Below are 18315 nucleotides of genomic sequence, written 5' to 3'. Positions count from 1 at the left end.
AATGCGTCAAACCATCATGTAACCTTTGTACCGCCGTCTGCCAGTAAGTGGGGCCGAACCATGACATAAATGCATGAATTTGTTAGCAAAAACTATGATTTTAGTTTTGCATTAATTCAACTAATACCTGATAAAAAGTGTAACTGATTCTAACAATGTCTAATTCTGAAAACACAATGCTCAGTTGCCCCGTGGGGGAACAGACTGATGACTCCTGGACTCTTGGATTTCTCCTATTGCTCCCAGGAAGACCCCCTCCAATGCAAACCCCCGTTGTGAAACAGAAGTTCCTCGTTGAGATCTGTTGCCTTCCAGTACTGCTGGGGGAATTCCCTTCCAGCTCCTGATTCTATGCACGGTTAACCTTTGCGTATTGTGTGCATAAGAAAACCATCAGCCAGAAAAAACTGGCACCAGTTCCCTGGGCAGTGCAATTTTGCACAACTTCTCAGTCAAGTTTGACGTTCCACTTCACTGTGACTTGCTGAGCTGAGGGAAGAGTTCAATGCTTTGAGATAGATCTTAATTAAGATGCTGAATCCAATGTCATTAAGCAGAGGAAAGAAAGTATAATACTTTTAGCCATCAGATTTTTACATCTAACTTCTCCAAGGATTTTACCATATTAGTTTCTTAATAAATATGGTACTGTGCAAAAGTCTTAGGCACATATATACAGCTAGGGTGCCTAAGACTTTTGCATGGTACCGTAGTAATCTCATGTATTGCACTGCACTGTTGCTGCAAAAAAGCAAAAAAAATTCATGATATATGTGAGTGATGATAAACCTGGTTCTGATATGGGCCTATATTGTGGACTGAGAAGGGGAAGGGGACAGGAGAGGGGAATCAGGGTCGGGAAAAGGGGAGGGAGCGGAAAGCACCAGAGAGACATTCTGTAGTGATCAATAAACCAATTGTTTGGAATCCAGTGACCTTGCCTGGTGTCTCAGGGCTGGGTGTGTCCGTACCCCACACCACCATCCACCCCTGGCACTCTTTCTCTGCCACCTGCCCCACACCCCTCCTGAGGCACTCCTCCCTCAGCATTCCCAACGTCCTTTGCTCCCGCCAGATTTACAAACTCGCTGTCCGCTCCACATTGACAAATACAGTACTGTGCAAAAGTGATAGGCACCCCAGCTACCTATATGTGTCCAAGACTTTTCTACAGGACTGTATATCATTGCAAAACCATCTGCATTACTCATAGCAGCAACGCAGAATGTTATCTGTTACGACAGCGATATCCCAACCATTTCTCTTTCTCTATGAAAATGTAGTCAACATGCTTTAGGTAAAATGATATGCAAAAGCCTTATAAATATCAGCACAAACCATTCCAAATAACCCACGGGAGGATTCCTGTGGGCAGCAGAGGATAAACACTACCAGTAAGTTACTTATCGATTTGTTGTTTCATGTCATTGTTTGAAAGCCTCTGAATTCTTCATTTCTCTGGAGGAATTAAGTTTAGGTAATGTTTCACATTTTAAAAAAACTTTCTTCTGAAATGGCATTATTAGTTTTGTTATGGCAATTTTTCACGAAGGTCTTCAAGACAGTTATTCTCACAGAAGCAGCCTGGGTGAGCTGAATTGCTCCAACCCAATTTAGACGCTTAAGTGAGTCTGAGAATTCTCTCACATCAGCTCCTCGTTCACTTTGCTTCGAAAAAATATACCGCTAGCAGGTAAATAATTAGGGTAAAAGATTTCCTCTTAAGTATGTCCAAGCCAAATTTGAAAATCTAGGAAAGTCAGACATTGGCGTGTATCTGCTCCTCAACTACACTCTTAATTTGAGCGCAGTGGCATGGCAATGCATGGGGGAGGCTTCCGAGACTCCCTGTCACACTCGCATAATGGTTTTGACAGACAGTGAGGTTCTCTGCTTGTGGATACCTTCAGCATTCTCAAAATACATATTAACACTCAGGATGTGTTAAAGCAAGGAAAGCATTGTTAAACCAATTTGTATTTTACATCTAAAATCACAAAATGTTCATGTCCTAGAAATGAATTCCAGCTTTAAAATGAACTCAGGTGAAAAGTTTTAAATAATTGAATTTCCCTCAGCCATCCATGTCTTTCATTCATTTGAACAGTAACTCTGCAGCTGAACATGATATAATGTGTAAAGATTCATTTTATACAATAGAGTGTAAAAGTCTTGGACACACGTAAATAGCTAGGGTGTTTAAGACTTTTGCACAGTATGCTAGTAATTTTATGCATTGCACTGTACTGCTGTCACAAAAAAAATCACATTTCATGATATATGTGAGTGATGATAAACTTGATTCTGATATGGCTCTCTATTGAGGATTGAGTGTAGGAAGGGGGCAGGGAGAAGAGAATCAGGGTTGGGAAAAGGGGAAAGGAGAGGGGAGGGAGCAGGAAGCACCAGAGTGATGTTCTGTAACGATCAATATACCAATTGTTTGGAATCAAATGAGTTTGCCTGGTGTCTCAAGGGTGGGTGTGTCTGCACCCGTGCCCGTCTCTGCCCCTGGCAATCCTTCTCTGCCACCTGATCTACACCCTTACCGCCCTCGCCATTCGGAACATCCTTTGCTCTCGCCAGGTTTACAGACTCACCGTCTGGCCAACGGGTTGGCCCAAATAAAGTAGCAGTCTTTGATATACAATCACAACCATGACCAAGAAAGCTTGTTCTTCAAGAGGCTAAAGAACTTTGGCATTTCCCCCGTCCACCCTTATTCTAAGCATTCTAAGTAGATGCATAAAAACTTATTGAGGCAAATTCTCTGTCTGTGACCACAAGAAACTGTAGAGAGTTGTGGACACAGCTCAGTTGGTAACAAAAGCAGCTTCCCCCCATGGACTCTACTTATATTACTCACTGCTTCAATAAAACAGCCAGCATAAAGACCCAACTTGCTCCAAATGTTCTCTCTTTTCTTCTCTTCCATTGAGCAGAAGACACGAAAGACTGAAAGCACATGCCATCAGGTTCAGGGACAGGCTGTTCTAACACTATTGAATGGATCCCTGGTACAATAAGATGGAATCTTGACCTCACAATCTACTTTGTTAGGAACCTTGTACAGGGTTGATAACCCTGCACTGCACTTTCTCTATAGTTGTTACACTTTATTCTGTATTATTATTGTTTTATCAAGTTCTACCTCAATGCACCACGTAATGATTTGATTTACCCGAAAAGCATGCGAGACAAGCTTTTCACTGTGAAAATAATGAACTAATTCTAATTCCATAATTCTAATTCCAGTTCCAACATTCACACCAACAAACACCGGGGTTATTTTCTTTCCATTTCAATAGGGGCTGAGAGCTGAAGAGAATGAGCTAGCTGATTGTACACATTGTGACAGATTTTCAGTTGCAATGGCTTCAGTAGAAAAGGGTATGTGATGAGCGAATGATTGACAGCTGTCAGTTTTCCGCATTCGCCAAAAAGAAAAGCACAAATCGCGTCACTTTCTCTAATGTTAACATTGCTAAGACACCACTCTGAAACATAAGCATTCATATTGTGCACAATTCTCAGATTTCCTTGCATTAAGAAATGTATCAGCATTCTGTTCTTGGGAGGAAAATGGCTCGAGGTTTGCAGTCTGCTTGTTCTTGTAAGTAGTTTTGGGCTGAATTGAGAATGGAAAAAGAAACAGGAGAAAATCTGCAGATGCAAGCAACACACACAAAATACTGGAGGAACTCAGCAGGCTAGGCAGCACCTATGGAAAAGAGTACAGTCGACGTTTCGGGCTAAGATCCTTCGGCAGGACTGGAGAAAAAAAAAGGAGTCAGAGTAAGAAAATGGGGGAGGGGAGGAAGAAATGCAAGGTGATTGGTGAAACCCGGAGTGGGGAGGGCCGAAGTAAAGAACAGGGAAGTTGATTGGTGAAAGAGGTGACGGGCTGGAGAAGGGGGAATCTGATAGGAGAGGACAGAAGGCCGTGGGAGAAAGAAAGGAAGGGGGAGGAGTACCGGAGAGAGGTGATAGGAGGTGATAGGAGGGCAAGGAGGTAAGGTGAGAGAAGGAAAAGGGAATGGGGAATGGTGAGGGGGTCATTACTGGAAGTTTGAGAATTCGATGTTCATGCCATCAGGTTGGAGGCTACCCAGGAGGAATATAAGGTGTTGCTCCTCCAACCTGAGTGTGGCCTCATCGCAACAGTAGAGGAGGCCGTGGACTGACATGTCAGAATGGGAATGGGACGTGGAATTAAAATGGGTGGCCACTGGGACATCTCTCTTTTCTCTGCTCGATGAAGTGGCCTCCCAATCTACGTCAGGTCTCACTGATATACATGAGGCCACACCGGGAGCATCAGATAAAGTAGATGAACCCAACAGATTCGCAGGTGAGGTGTCGCACATAACTTTTGTTTCCACGCAGCTGGAATAAAGATAGATGAGAAAAAGTTTACAAAGTGTAAAAGATTTTCTTTGTTGTATGTCTTCCATTAGACTCTCCAGTTAATAAATAAAATCAAAAGTATGTGATTTTTCAATTTTCATTCTAAATATTCGTAGTATGCTAATTACAAAAAAAAATTAAAGTCATGTAAAAATTTCCTGCGCAGAGTAATGGTTGGTCTGTACAGCTGTAACTAAAATTAGAGAGAACGTTGGTTGGCATTTAACCATTGCCCATTTGGCCTACCATTTGAAACCTAGTTCCTTTCTAGGAATGACTGTATTCCCTTCCTCTTTGCTGTGCTGGCACTAATGGTGATATGAATCAGCTTTGAGAGGACTTTTGTCAATCAAAAAGTCCGCTCTGTTTATGATTATTATCAATAACAATTGGATCACCTGTATTTTTTTCTCAACATACATATATTTATGCTTTTATTTTATCATTAGTATTTGCCAAACCACATGTGCTAAAGTACTATTTTAGCCTCAGAAAAATAAATTGGATGGTCCAGATGTCAAATCTGATGTATAGTGGAAGCAACGTTCTAGTTCAGTAAACACTTGGTGACAAACTGAGCGACCTGCCGTCAAGTGTGAAGGAGAGACTATTGTTCTAGGCAGACTCCAGATCATAGCAACAAGGATTATTAACCGCTTCAGATCCGTCATTAGAAAAAACTGGCGTGTGGGCTTTCCAGGAAAGACCAGGTATCCTTGCGTCTTAGACTTTTCAGCAGATAAACAGGCCCTCGGAGTTTTTGCATCTATCAAACAGCCATTTACACTAACCTTCATTTCTTCAACCCACATTCTCATTAACCACTACCACCACCCCCCCCCACCGACACCAGATTCAATAACTCATACACACACACACAACACCCAAAGGGCAGTTAATTGGAGCCGATTAACCAAGCATCAGCCTGTCTTTGGGATGGAAACTGGAGCACCTTGGGAAATGCCATGGAATTACAGGAAGAATCTACAAACTCCACACAGACAACATCAGAGATCAAGTTGAACCTGAGTTCCTGGAACAGTGAGGCTGCGTCTCTACTGAGCTGGACAACTAACCTAGAGGTGATTGCAGTCAAGGCTTTATTTATTTTGTCACTCTCCCCGAGTCTCAGTTCTGCATTGTAACCAGTCGCTGTGCTCCAAATTCTGGTCTGAACAATGTGAAGGACGGAAAAAGAAGCACGAGCACCGATCTTTGACGGTGGCATTCCCAGCAACGCACATTGTCAACAGAGTGCTCTCGTTCCTACCCACACCTTGTTTGGCACATCAGGCGGCAACTTTCCCATTTCTTCAGCGTTTGTCTGTTTTACGAGGCCGAGTTGCTAGATCGAAGCTCAACCCAGCAGGAATGCAGAGTACGCAAGGAGCTGGCCGGACTTGTTGTCCCAAAGTCCGGGCTCAGATACTACTACATCACTGTCATAGTGCTCTAAGTGTAGAGGGGAAAATGGTACTGAAGTTTTTATAATGTATTTGGCATTTTGTTGCTGACCTTCACATTTATTTGACAATAGACAATAGACAATAGGTGCAGGAGTAGGCCATTCACCCCTCAAGCCAGCACCACCATTCACTGTGATCATGGCTGATCATCCACAATCAGTATCCAGTTCCTGCCTTATCCCCATAACCTTTGATTCCGCTATCTTTAAGAACTCTATCCATCTCTTTCTTGAAAGCATCCAGAGACTTGGCCTCCACAGCCTTCTGGGGCAGAGCATTCCATATATCCACCACTCTCTGGGTGAAAAAATTTTTCCTCAACTCCGTTCTAAATGGCCTACCCCTTATTCTTAAACTGTGGCCTCTGGTTCTGGACTCACCCATCAATGGGAACATGCTTCCTGCCTCAAGGATGTCCAATCCCTTAATAATGTTATATGTTTCAATCAGATCTCCTCTCACCCTCCTAAATTTCAGTGTAGACAACCCCAGTCGCTCCAATCTTTCCACATATGACAGTCCCGCCATCCAGGGAATTAACCTCGTGAACCTGCGCTGCACTCCCTCAATAGCTAGAATGTCCTTCCTCAAATTTGGAGACCAAAACTGTTTTAACTTCCAGTGGGTTAAATCCCCAGAGACTATTTGCCTGTGTTAAGACTTTGTGTAAGGCAGCAAGAATTGCGACGGAATTGCTGCAACATTGTCCTCATCGTACTATGTGGGAACTGATGACCTGACTGAGACGCATTTATCACCAGGTGATGATCTCAGGAATCAGCCAAGAGAACGGCAGGCCGATGTACAGAATGTAAAGATTAGCAAGGAGCTATTCTGGGCCAAATCAACACTCATACCAGAATAGTTACAGTACATCGGCAGCGGCTACTTTTTGGAACGTGCTCAAGACACGGTCGCAGACGGAGCTGGTATCGCTGTCGCTGTTGGAGTGAACGATTCGGAGTGGAGTTTCGGTGCCCGTTCACCTCAGCCGAGTGTGAGGTTGGATCACTCCAAGTGCCGAGCCGATTTGGTGAGATAGAGAACGGCTTCGGGCTGTGCAATTCGGGTGTGTTGCCACACCGGGATCTGGGTCCTGGAGCAAGGCACCGCTCGGTGCCTGGGCTATTAAAGTGCTGGCCCAGATTCAATTTGAATCACAGCTTTGTTCTCCACACTAACTACACTACAGAAATTGGCCGAAAGTCAGTAAAGGATCTGTATAGAATGCAGGTGGCGGACTGGAGATAAATCTCTACCAAAGGAGGTGTCCCTTCGCCCCGCTGGCCTGCAGGTCACCCTTAGGCAAGGTGTAGCACCTGCTTAGCACCCCCACCCCCCACCCGATCAGGGTCACATGAAGCCATGGGAGAATGTGGTGGATGGTCATACGAACAGCCGGTGCGTATTGCTAGTCTTGGTTATGCGACCACTGACGCCAGGCTGAAGGGTATTGATAATGGCTGGGGTCACCTGTCTTGTAAAGGCGCTGCCCGGAAGAAGGCAATGGCAAAACACTGGGGAAAGAAAAATTTTCCAGGAACAAACATGGTGAAAGGCCATGATCGCCTACGTCATTGGGCATGGCCCATGATGATGATGATGATAACAGAATGCAAATCTGTCGTTTCCTTTTTAATCTAATAATTGCAGTATTTTAATGTTTCTTGATAAACTATAAGCACATAAGAAACGGGAGCAGGATTAAGCTAAGTGGCTGCTTGGACCGATTCAGCCACGGGATAAAATCATAGTTGATCAAGCTTTAGCTTCAGTACCGTTTCCTGCTCTCTCTCCCCACACAAACTGTTAAGCTCTATTGGCACACATGTTTCATCCACTCTATAAAGAATCCCAAAATTATGGTCACTTCATTTATTTTGGTCAAATTCCCCCATAGAGTCAGTAGTTTAACCACAGAGCACTTCATTAGAACAGCTACATTGGTGAGGAAATAGCAGATTGCAACCAATTACATTAAAAGATAAAGGATCACTAACACTCAAAGGGACATAATGATTAAAAGCTTCTGTCGGGAATAGGCAGAGCAATCTATTGCTCACAGGGATAATGTTTCCACAAGTCTCAGAGGAAACAAAGGGTTTGTTAATTAGATTGGTTTATAAGAGGTCCAAAAGTTATGTTAATAATCCAAATCAAGGAATTGAGTTTCTTTAAAAAAGAATAACTTTGGAGTTATTTGTAAAGGTGATTTCAGAGCTTGGTGAAAGGAGAAAGCTGCCTTTATCCAATCCTCTTGTGACGTTGGGATGAAATACCAGCCAGCTGTTGCTCAGCCTGTAAGTAAAGCTATTCACTTGTTAGAACTGCTAATGCAGCATCGGGTTACAGAACTAGGCCTCGATTACACTTGGGACCAGATTGAATCAGGTTTATGAGCATAATTCCAATGATGGCGACTGGGGGCTCCGATTCAATTAATATAATAAAATAAAGTAAATACCCAGTGGCAGTGCTGAAACGTCATGCGCCCTGTGGGCCTCGGCAGCCTGCCGTAGAGCACTGGACTTCCAGCTTTCTCGAGCATGTGGATTTGCTAATTGGTGCCTCAACAAGAGTCATTAAGCCCTTGTGCTTTCTGTTAAATCTTGTCAAGTTAATTGTGAGCGGCACGGGTTTTCTGCTTTCTATGATTATTTAATGTGGACTCCTGTTTAGCGTTTTTCACGGAGCCCTTGTGTTGAGAATGATTCGTCTCGCGGTGTTGCTCGGCAGAGCTCAGTCGTTGCTAGCGCTCACCCCGACAATGAAACATTAAAAAAAAGCATTTCTGCTCCACCAATTCCCTTAGAGAGAAGGAACTCTGTTATCCTTACCTAGTCAGGACAGTATGTGGCCCATGACTCATAGAGGTGCGGTGAACCCTGAATACTCCCTTGAATGGCCCGGGAAGTCCCTTCAGTTACACAAAATTGCAGTGAATTCTTTAAGAAAGGATCCATCATCCTCAGGGAATTCAGGACAGGAATTACTGTTTAGTCGCCAGCATATCTCTTGAGTATTGAAAAACTTACCATGCAGGAGGAAGCAATTCATTCATGCTCTCTGTGTTCACCTTTGGTAGGCCATTCTAGAGCAGGGGTTCCCAACCTTTCTTTTAAGCCACGGACCAATATCATTAAGCAAGGGGTCCAAGGACCCCACCTTCTGAACCCCTGTTCTACAGCTGTGCTCACTAGCTCATAATCTCAAAATCCCTAATTTTTCCCTGTTCAATATGCCTCAGCACTTCTTCCCTTTGGAATAGTCTTCCTCTTACTCACCTCTTCAAGAGTCCCTCCTTAGAAAACTGAACGAGGCAAGGAAGTGTTGGTGTGACCACTCTTACTGGTGCCCTTACTGCAGGGTTTAGTAAATTAACTGGAACTGAATTCCCGAGTTGCCCTGGTGGGATTTGAACTCATAAGCCTGGGTTAGTCTGTGCCCGCCGACAATGCTGCCCAGTCCCCGTTTAACATAGAGCAGTCCAGCACGGGAATGGGCCCTTTGGCTCACAATGTTGTGCTGAACCAGCTTAAGTCCAAAAAAACCCCAAAAACTAATCCCTCCAGCTGCATCACTGCCTGGTTCAGAAATTGCACCATCTCGGATAGCAAGATCCTGCAGCGGATAGTAAGGTCAGCTGAGAAGATCATCGGGGTCCCTCTTCCTGCCCTTACAGATATTTACACCACACGCTGCATCCGTAAAGCAAACAGTATTATGAAGGACCCCATGCACCCCTCATACAAACTCTTCTCCCTCCTGCCATCTGGAAAAAGGCACCGAAGTATTCAGGCTCTCACGACCAGACTTTGTAACAGTTTCTTCCCCCAAGTCGTCAGACTCCTCAATACCCAGAGCCTGGACTGACACCAACCTACTGCCCTCTACTGTGCCTATTGTCTTGTTTATTATTTATTGTAATGCCTGCACTGCTTTGTGCACTTTATGCAGTCCTGGGTAGGTCTGTAGTCTGGTGTAGTTTTTGTGTTGTTTTACATAGTTCAGTGTAGTTTTTGTATTGTTTCATGTAGCACCATGGTCCTGAAAAACGTTGTCTCATTTTTACTGTGTACTGTACCAGCAGTTATGGTCGAAATGACAATAAAAAGTGACCTGACTTGACTACACAATGTTCATATCCCTCCATCTTCCTTATACAGTATTCATGTGCCAATCCAAATGTCTCTTAAAAGCCTCTAATCTATTTGTCTCTACCACCATTCCAGGCATCCACCACTCTGAATAAAAACTTACCTCTCACATCCCCCTTTGAACCTATCCCCCTCTCACCTTCAATGCATGCCCTCTGGTATTAGGCATTTCTATCCTGAGAAAAAGACACTCCCTGTCTATTCTATTCCTGCCTCTCATAATCCTATAAACATCTCCCCTCAGCTTCTGGCGCACCGGAGAAAATAACCCAAGTTTGTCCAGCCTCTCATGATAGCACACGCCCTCTAAACCAGGCAGTATCCTGATAAACCTCTTCTGCACCCTCTCCAAAGCCTCAACTTCCTTCCTATAGCAGGGTGTCCAGTCCCATTTAATCAAGGACTTGCCATTGGCATGTCAATAGCACACAAGCCTCACTGCAGCGCAGAAGGAGTTGAAGTACTCAAAGGTGCCTGACAGAGTGGAATAAAGTACATTAGCTAAAGAAGACTGATCCTGGAGTGGTTCCTAGACCTGGAAAACATCGAATGGAAACACGAGAGAATCTGACAATGCTGGAAATCCAGAGCAACACCCACAAAATGCTGGAGGAACTCAGCAGGTCAGGCAGCATCTACAGAGAGGGATAAAGAGTCAACATTTCAGGTCGAGACCCTTCATCAGGACTGGTAATGAAGAGGGGTCCCAGCCCGAAATGCCAGCTCTTTACTCATCTCCATAGATGCTGCCTGACATGCTGAGTTCCTCCAGTATTTTGTGTGTGTTGACCCATCGAGTGGAACCTGTTTGGTAATTTCCCTTTGAACAAACATAAAACACCCATCTATGTGTCAGTGAGAGTTGAGACAGTGACATCATACGACATGTCCTTGGGGTGTAAAATGGGTAACCAGGGTTTACTTGAAGTGGGTGCAGGGGGGAATACAAAGTTCAAAGTTCAAAGTACATTTATTATCAAAGTATGTTTACATTGTACAACCTTGAGATTCATCTCCTAAAAGGCAGCCACAAAACAAAGAAACCAAAAAAAAAACATTAAAAAGACAGTCAGGCACCCAGTGTGCAAGGGAAAAAAACAATACATGCAAACAAATAGCATCCTGAACTGAAGTCCACAAAGAGTTTGTCCATGGACTCTCAGTTCAGTGCAGAGCCAAGTAAGTGCTACAGGGCGACGAGCTGAACCAGCCCGCGCCCCCCCCCCCCCCGTCTTGGGCTTCGACACCTTGACCTTTTCAACCTGGCCCAGCCCCTAAATCGTTGTCCAAACATCGGGTTCTGTTGTGTCAATACACTCTGGGGTCAGGACCCCGCCACCTCAATTTGAATTTGTGGAGGATGGATTGTAATGGGTAGTGAGGTCTAGCAAAGCCAAGAGCATTACATTCCTTATTGAAAATATAGTCATAGTCATTCTCAACTAATGCCAGTGCCTGGTATAATGTTTAAAAAGTCATATTGGTTCTTAAAATTATACATTCAAAGGATTCGAAGTATATTTATTACCACAGTATATATATATATATATATATACATACACACAACCTTGAGATTTGTCTGCTTATAGGCAGTCGCAAAGCAAGAAACCTGAAAGAACCCAATTAAAAATAAAAGACCAACACCCAATGGACAGAGAAAGAGGGGAAAAAACAAATCATGCAAACAATAAAAGCAAGCAACTTAATTCCGATCCAGATTGAGTCCATAGACCCAAGTCCCAGAGTAGCTGGAGTAGGCCCAAAGCCTTGGTCTCAGTTCATCATATAGCGAGGTGAATTCCCACGAATTTGGCAGACACAAAGCCAGAGCAGCCTCTCAGCCTCAGCGCTGGGGAGAGCAGAGTAAATCGTTCACAGAGCAGAACCCGTTGGGGCTCGACCGCTGCCTCCTGGCGTGTCATGTGCACACCAGGGAGTTTTTCAGAAACGGAAGCACGTAGTGTGAAAGGGGCAGTTTACACACATTTCAAGGAGTGTGTACATACAAAATTGAGACAGAGGCCATTTCCAGCGATTCACTGGAAAATAAATGAACTCATAATCCCAGACGTAAAGAATCCATCTGCTTCATTGAGTTGGTCATTTTTCTTTATTGGAATAATGTATTATATAATAATGTATTAATGGATGGTGTTCCACAACTCACAGGGGTAGACAGGACCTCAGTCCTGGGAACAGCACTGATAAAAATGGCGCATATTTTCTCCTTAGGATTATCTCTAATAATGTTATTTCTCCATAACTTGTCACTGGATATTTGATCCACTTTAATTTTATTCGTTATCTTCAGCCATTGTACTTGCCAAGGTTCCCACTTGCTTAAGGATCGTGTTGACCCATATTATATTGTTCAGATATCCTTTTTTTTTGGCTTTACATTTGCTCTGAACTGGTCTTGTGGAAGTGGAATTACTAATAGGCACATGAATGTGAAGTTACACTTGGAATTGCCTGCCTTTGGGCTTCCACTTGACCAATGTCAATTTACACTCATTAGCATTCACTGGACAGTAAAAGTCAGGAAGCATCATCAGGAAGCAACTCGGTCATGAAAAGCAAGTCCAATTCATACTGCATACGTCTTCCTAATATATGAAAATTAAAATTTTAAATTAAGCCATCTAATAATTCATCATACATATTAGTGAGAAGCATTTGGAAACCTGCAAATTTTCTGTTTTAAGGTGACATGCAAACCTCTCAAAACACATTCAATCAAGCTGAGATAAATTTTTTAATTTATTGCAGAGTAGGCTCTTCCTTCCCTTTGAGCCACATTGCCCAGCAACCCCTGATTTAACGCTAGCCTAATCACAGGACAATTTACAATGACGAATTAACCTATCAATCGGTAGGTCTTTGGACTGTGGGAGGAAACCAGAGCACCTGGAGGAAACTCACGTGGTCACGGTGAGAACGTACGAACTCCTTACAGACAGTGACGGAAATTCAACCCGGGCCGCTAGTTCTGCTTTTGGGATGGAACTTGCTCGGCCTCTCACCTCCGACCACTTCCCTCCCTCCCCTCCTACAGTCAGCGTTAAGCCTCTGTGTGAGGCCTCAGCACAGAGATTCAGGTCAAGTTAACCTCCGTGGATCTACAGAAAACAAGAACTTACAACGGAAAGCACAGACAGTTTACTATTAGCAACAATTCTGGTCTAGTAGCTCCATAAAATCTGTTCTCCTCTAGGAGGAACCTGAAAATATTGCACTCATCAAGTATTTATTTATTTATTAAGATAGAGCGTGACACTTTGAGCCACGTCGTCCAGCAACCCCCTGATTTAATCCTAGCCTAATCATGGGACAATATACAATGATGAATTAGCCTACCCTCTTTGGATTGTGGGAGGAAACCAGAGCACCCAGAGTAAACCTACACAGTCAAAGGGAGAACATACAAACTCCTTACAGACAGCGGTGGGAATTGAACCCGGGGTGTTGTGGCAATTTGCAAGTGGTGTTAGCTAAGGAACCTGAACTGCGCCTGACCGACCTCGAAATTTTATGCTGGATAGGCAATCGGATATTACAAAAAATAAAATCCTGCATCTCAATGGATTTCTTGAATTTTGTTATCTCCAGCCACTTTAAACAGACATTACTCACATTTAAGGGAATGTGTATACATGGATAGAGGCTGTTTCCGGGTGATTCACTGTGAAACAGATGAAGTCATAAAACTTTAGAATAATCCCAGACATAAAGAATCCATCTGCTTCATTGAGTTGGTCATTTCCCTGTATTAGAATAATGTGTGAGGGTTCATTTGGATTTCTTTGTTTTGTGGAGATTGTATAATGCAGTGGTCCCCAACCTCCAGGCCGTGAAGCATAAAGGGGTGCAGTGGTAGCCGGGACGCACACAGAACATCCTTAAGAAAAAAGCCGAAATAAACAAGCTAATTAATTAGGTGCCGCCCGGCACGTAAATGTCAGCCCAGATCAGAGGTGATTGCCGATTTCACTTGCTCTGCGTGATGTTCACTCCTCTTTCCAGGGCGCTGGAGTCTTTAGCTGTTCCATTGTTTGGTCAATTTAAACGCCAGCCCAGACAGGCTGAAAAGACAGGGCTGTCTGGATCGAGGTGACATGTTGAATCTACACAAACTTCTAATAAAGTATAGGCACTGCAGTGCTTTCTTTGTAATGACAGTGACGTGCTGGTCCCAGGACAGATCCTCTGACACTTTTCAGAGAGAGAAACGTTGATCCTTAAAGTTATTTACCCTCTCCACCTCAGTTCCTCTAAGGAAGACTGGCTTCTGGGCAGCACCTAATTAATTAGCTTGTTTATTTCGACTTTTTTCTTAAAGATGTGCTGGGTGCGCTCCGGCTACCGCTGCACCCCTGCATGCTTCGCGGCCAGGTATCGGTCTGTGGCCTGGAGGTTGGGGACCACTGGTATAATGTATACATACTTTAATAATAATTGTACTTTGAACTTTGAACTTTGTATTCTCTCTGCCTCTAATAAACCCAGGTTACCCGTTTTACCCCCCCCAAGGACACGTCATGTGATGTCACTGCTGCAACTCTTGTTGACATATCGATGGGTGTTTTATGGTCATCCAAAGGGAAGTTGCTGGGCAGGTTCCAGTCGTTTGGTCAACACACACAAAATGCTTGAGGAACTCAGCATGTCACATGGATGTTGCTGGGGAGTCAATCATTTATTACCCTGGGCATTGAATAGATGACGGATTAGCTTGGTTTTCCATTAAGGTTAATAATAACATGCTATTTGAAAGGACAGGGATAGATTAGGAACAGGAGTAGGGTACTCAACACTTCAACCCTACCCTGCATTTATTGAAGTTCAAAGTTCAAAGTACATTTATTATTGAGGAACATATATGTCACCATGTACAACCATTGTCTTGTGGGCATATGCAATAAATCTATAGAATAATAACCACAACAGAATCAATGAAAGACCACCCAACTTGGGTGTTCAACCAAAGTGCAGAAGACAACAAACTGTGCAAATACAAAAAGGAAGAAATAATAAATAAATAAATAAATAAACAAACAAACAAAAAGTACGGAGAACATGAGATGAAGAATCCTAGTAAGTGAGCCCATTGATTGTTGGAACACTTCAATGATGGGGGCGATGAAGTTGAGTAGACTTATCCCCTTTGGTTCAAGACCCCGATGGCTGAGGAGTGATAACTGTTCCTAAACCTGTTGGTGTGAGTCCTGAGGCTCCTGTACCTTCTTCTTGACGGCAGCAGCGAGAAGAGAACATGAGCTGGGTGGTGGGCGTCCTTCATGATGGATGCTGCTTTCCTGCAACAGTGCTCTGTGTAGACGTGCTCAATGGTGGGGAGGGCTTTCCCTGTGATGGACTGGTCCTTATCCATCACTTGTTGTAGAACTTCCCATTCAAGAGCGTTGATATTTTCATATCAGCCAAGATGATAGTTGATCTGACTGTAACCTCGTCTCTGGGCTCCTGTCCTTTCACACCTCCTTGCTTACCAAGAATGGGCCTGGCTCTGCCATTAATGTGTTCACAGTTTCTACTTCCACCACCTCTGTTTCAAATGGGCAGCCCCTTTCATTATTCCAGATTCTCCCACTAGAGGACGCAACCTTTCCACCTTCACTGTGTTCAAACCCTCCCTCCTCCCAAAATCCGATATGTTTTAATCCCATCCTCTCTTCCGGTTTGGTTTTCCAGTAGGTGCAAATGGAAGTGTTTGATATGAAGGAACCTCTCATTTGTACTGAGCTCCGCTCATTAACCCATTTACATCTAGGGTAAATTTAACGATCAATTTGTCCCCAACCTATGAAGTCTCACCCCCAGGTTCGAGACCGGAAGAAGCTGCAGAAGATCGTGAACACAGCCCAGCACATCACACAAACCAATCTTCCATCCTTGGACTCACTTTACATCGCACGCTGACAGAGCAGTACTGCCAGGATAATCAAGGACACGACCCACCCAGCCAACACACTTTTCGTCCCTCTTCCCTCCGGGAGAAGGCTCAGGAGCTTGAAGACTCGTACGGCCAGATTTGGGAACAGCTTCTTTCCAACTGTGATAAGACTACTCAATGGATCCTGACCCGGATCTGGGCCGTACCCTCCAAATATCCGGACCTGCCTCTCGGTTTTTTTGCACTACCTTACTTCCCATTTTTCTATTTTCTATTTATGATCTATAATTTAAATTTTTAATGTTTACTATCGATTTGTACTCCAGGGAGCACGAAGAGCAGAATCAAATATCGCTGTGATGATTGTACGCTCTAGTATCAATTGTTTGGCGACAGTAAAGTATAAAGTATAAAGTATAAAGTGATAGAATGTTTGCTCTGTCAATAATATCATCTTAAATATATCAATAGGTTCAAGGAGTTACTTTCCATCTCAGGCTAATGTCAAGCAGGCTTTAGATGATCTGAGCAATGGGATCAACATGCACGAAACAGCGCACTCTAACCCCTTCACCATCGTCTTGGGGGATTTTAACCCCTGAAAAATCACTAAGCAATTGCCACCAACAGATCATTTGCAATAGCAGAGGAAACAACACACTGGACCATTGCTACACTGCCATCAAGAAAGCCTACCATGCTATTCCACACCCTCACTTCGGGAAGTCTGATCACCTGGCTGTACTTCTACTCCCTGAGTATAGGCAGAGACTGAAGACTGCAGCACCAGTTGTGAGGACCAAGAAGGTACGGACAGGAGCACCTACAGGACTGCTTTGAATCAGTGGACTGGACTGTATTCAGGGATTCATCTTCGAACCAGCATGAGTATGCTGCAGTTGTTACTGACTTCATTAAAACCTGTGTGGATGAGTGTGTGCCCACAAAGACTTACTGTACATTCCCAAACCAAAAGCCGTGGATGAACCAGGAGGTATGTCATTTGTTGAAAAGCTAGATCTGTGGTATTCAAGTCTGGCAACCCAGGCCTGTACCAGAAAACCAGGTATGATTTGCTGAGGGCTATTTCAAGGGCAAAGAGACAATTTTGAATGAGGTTGGAAGCAACATTGGATGCATGGCTGGTCTGGCAGGGTCTGTAAGACATTACTTCCTACAAAGAGAAACCCAATAGCATGAATGGCAGCGATGCTTCACTACCAGATGAGCTCAGTGCCTTCTATGCACACTTTGAAAGGGAGAACACAACTACAGCTGTGAAGATCCCTGCTGCACCTGATGATCATGTGATCTCTGTCTCAGAGGCCGATGTTAGGCTGTCTTTAAAGAGAGTGAACCCTCACAAAGTGGAAGGTCCTGATGGAGTACCTGGTAAGGCTCTGAAAACCTGTGCCGACCAACTAGCGGGAGTATTCAAGGACATTTTCAACTTCTCACTGCTATGGGCGGAAGTTCCCATTTGCTTCAAAAAGGCAACAATTATACCAGTGCCAAAGAAGAATAATGTGAGTTGCCTTAATGACTATCACCCAATAGCACTCACATCGACAGTGATGAAATGCTTTGAGAGGTTGGTCATGACTAGACTGAACTCCTGCCTCAGCAAGGACCTGGACCCATTGCAATTTGCATATCGCCACAATAGGTCAATGGCAGATGCAATCTCAATGGCTCTCCACACGGTTTTAGACCACCTGGACAACACAAACACCAATGTCAGGATGCTGTTCGCTGACTATTGCTCAGCATTTAATACCATCATTCCCACAATCCTGATTGAGAAGTTGCAGAACCCGGGCCTCTGTACCTCCCTCTGAAATTGGATCCTTGACTTCCTAACCAGAAGACAACAATCTGTGTGGAATGGTGATAACATCTCCTCCTCGTTGACAATCAACATTGGCGCCCTCAGGGGTGTGTGCTTAGCCCCCTGTTCCACGTCCTCACTTCCGGAAGTCTGATCACTTCAGACTTCCAGAAGTGGTAACGACTTACTTAACAGTGGAATATTAAATATTGATTATGTTTACAGTGTGTGGTACAACTCATGCCTGAGATCATGAAAATGGCAGACTATCCAAGGACCAAGGATGGAAAGGTTGCTTCTTTAATGAGGCAATTCAGTGAATTACTGGTGGAAAAGTTCTCCGGGCAAAGCTGCTCCAATCTGACTGAGCTGGAGTTATTGACAGGCTAATAAAGGCTTGAGATGTCCCAGGAAGATCACTCACTACTACTGGAACGTTATTATCCCACTTTCAGCATCGGGCTGCTGCCCGGAGTAACCATTTGGTTACAGGTCGTGCTCGCTACTGTAGACCTAATGCTCAGCAGAAGATTATTCACGTGAGAA

The sequence above is a fragment of the Mobula hypostoma genome, chromosome 27, assembly GCF_963921235.1.
Source record: "Mobula hypostoma chromosome 27, sMobHyp1.1, whole genome shotgun sequence".
NCBI classification, from domain to species: Eukaryota; Metazoa; Chordata; class Chondrichthyes; order Myliobatiformes; family Myliobatidae; genus Mobula; species Mobula hypostoma.
This window is presented reverse-complemented; position numbering follows the sequence as displayed.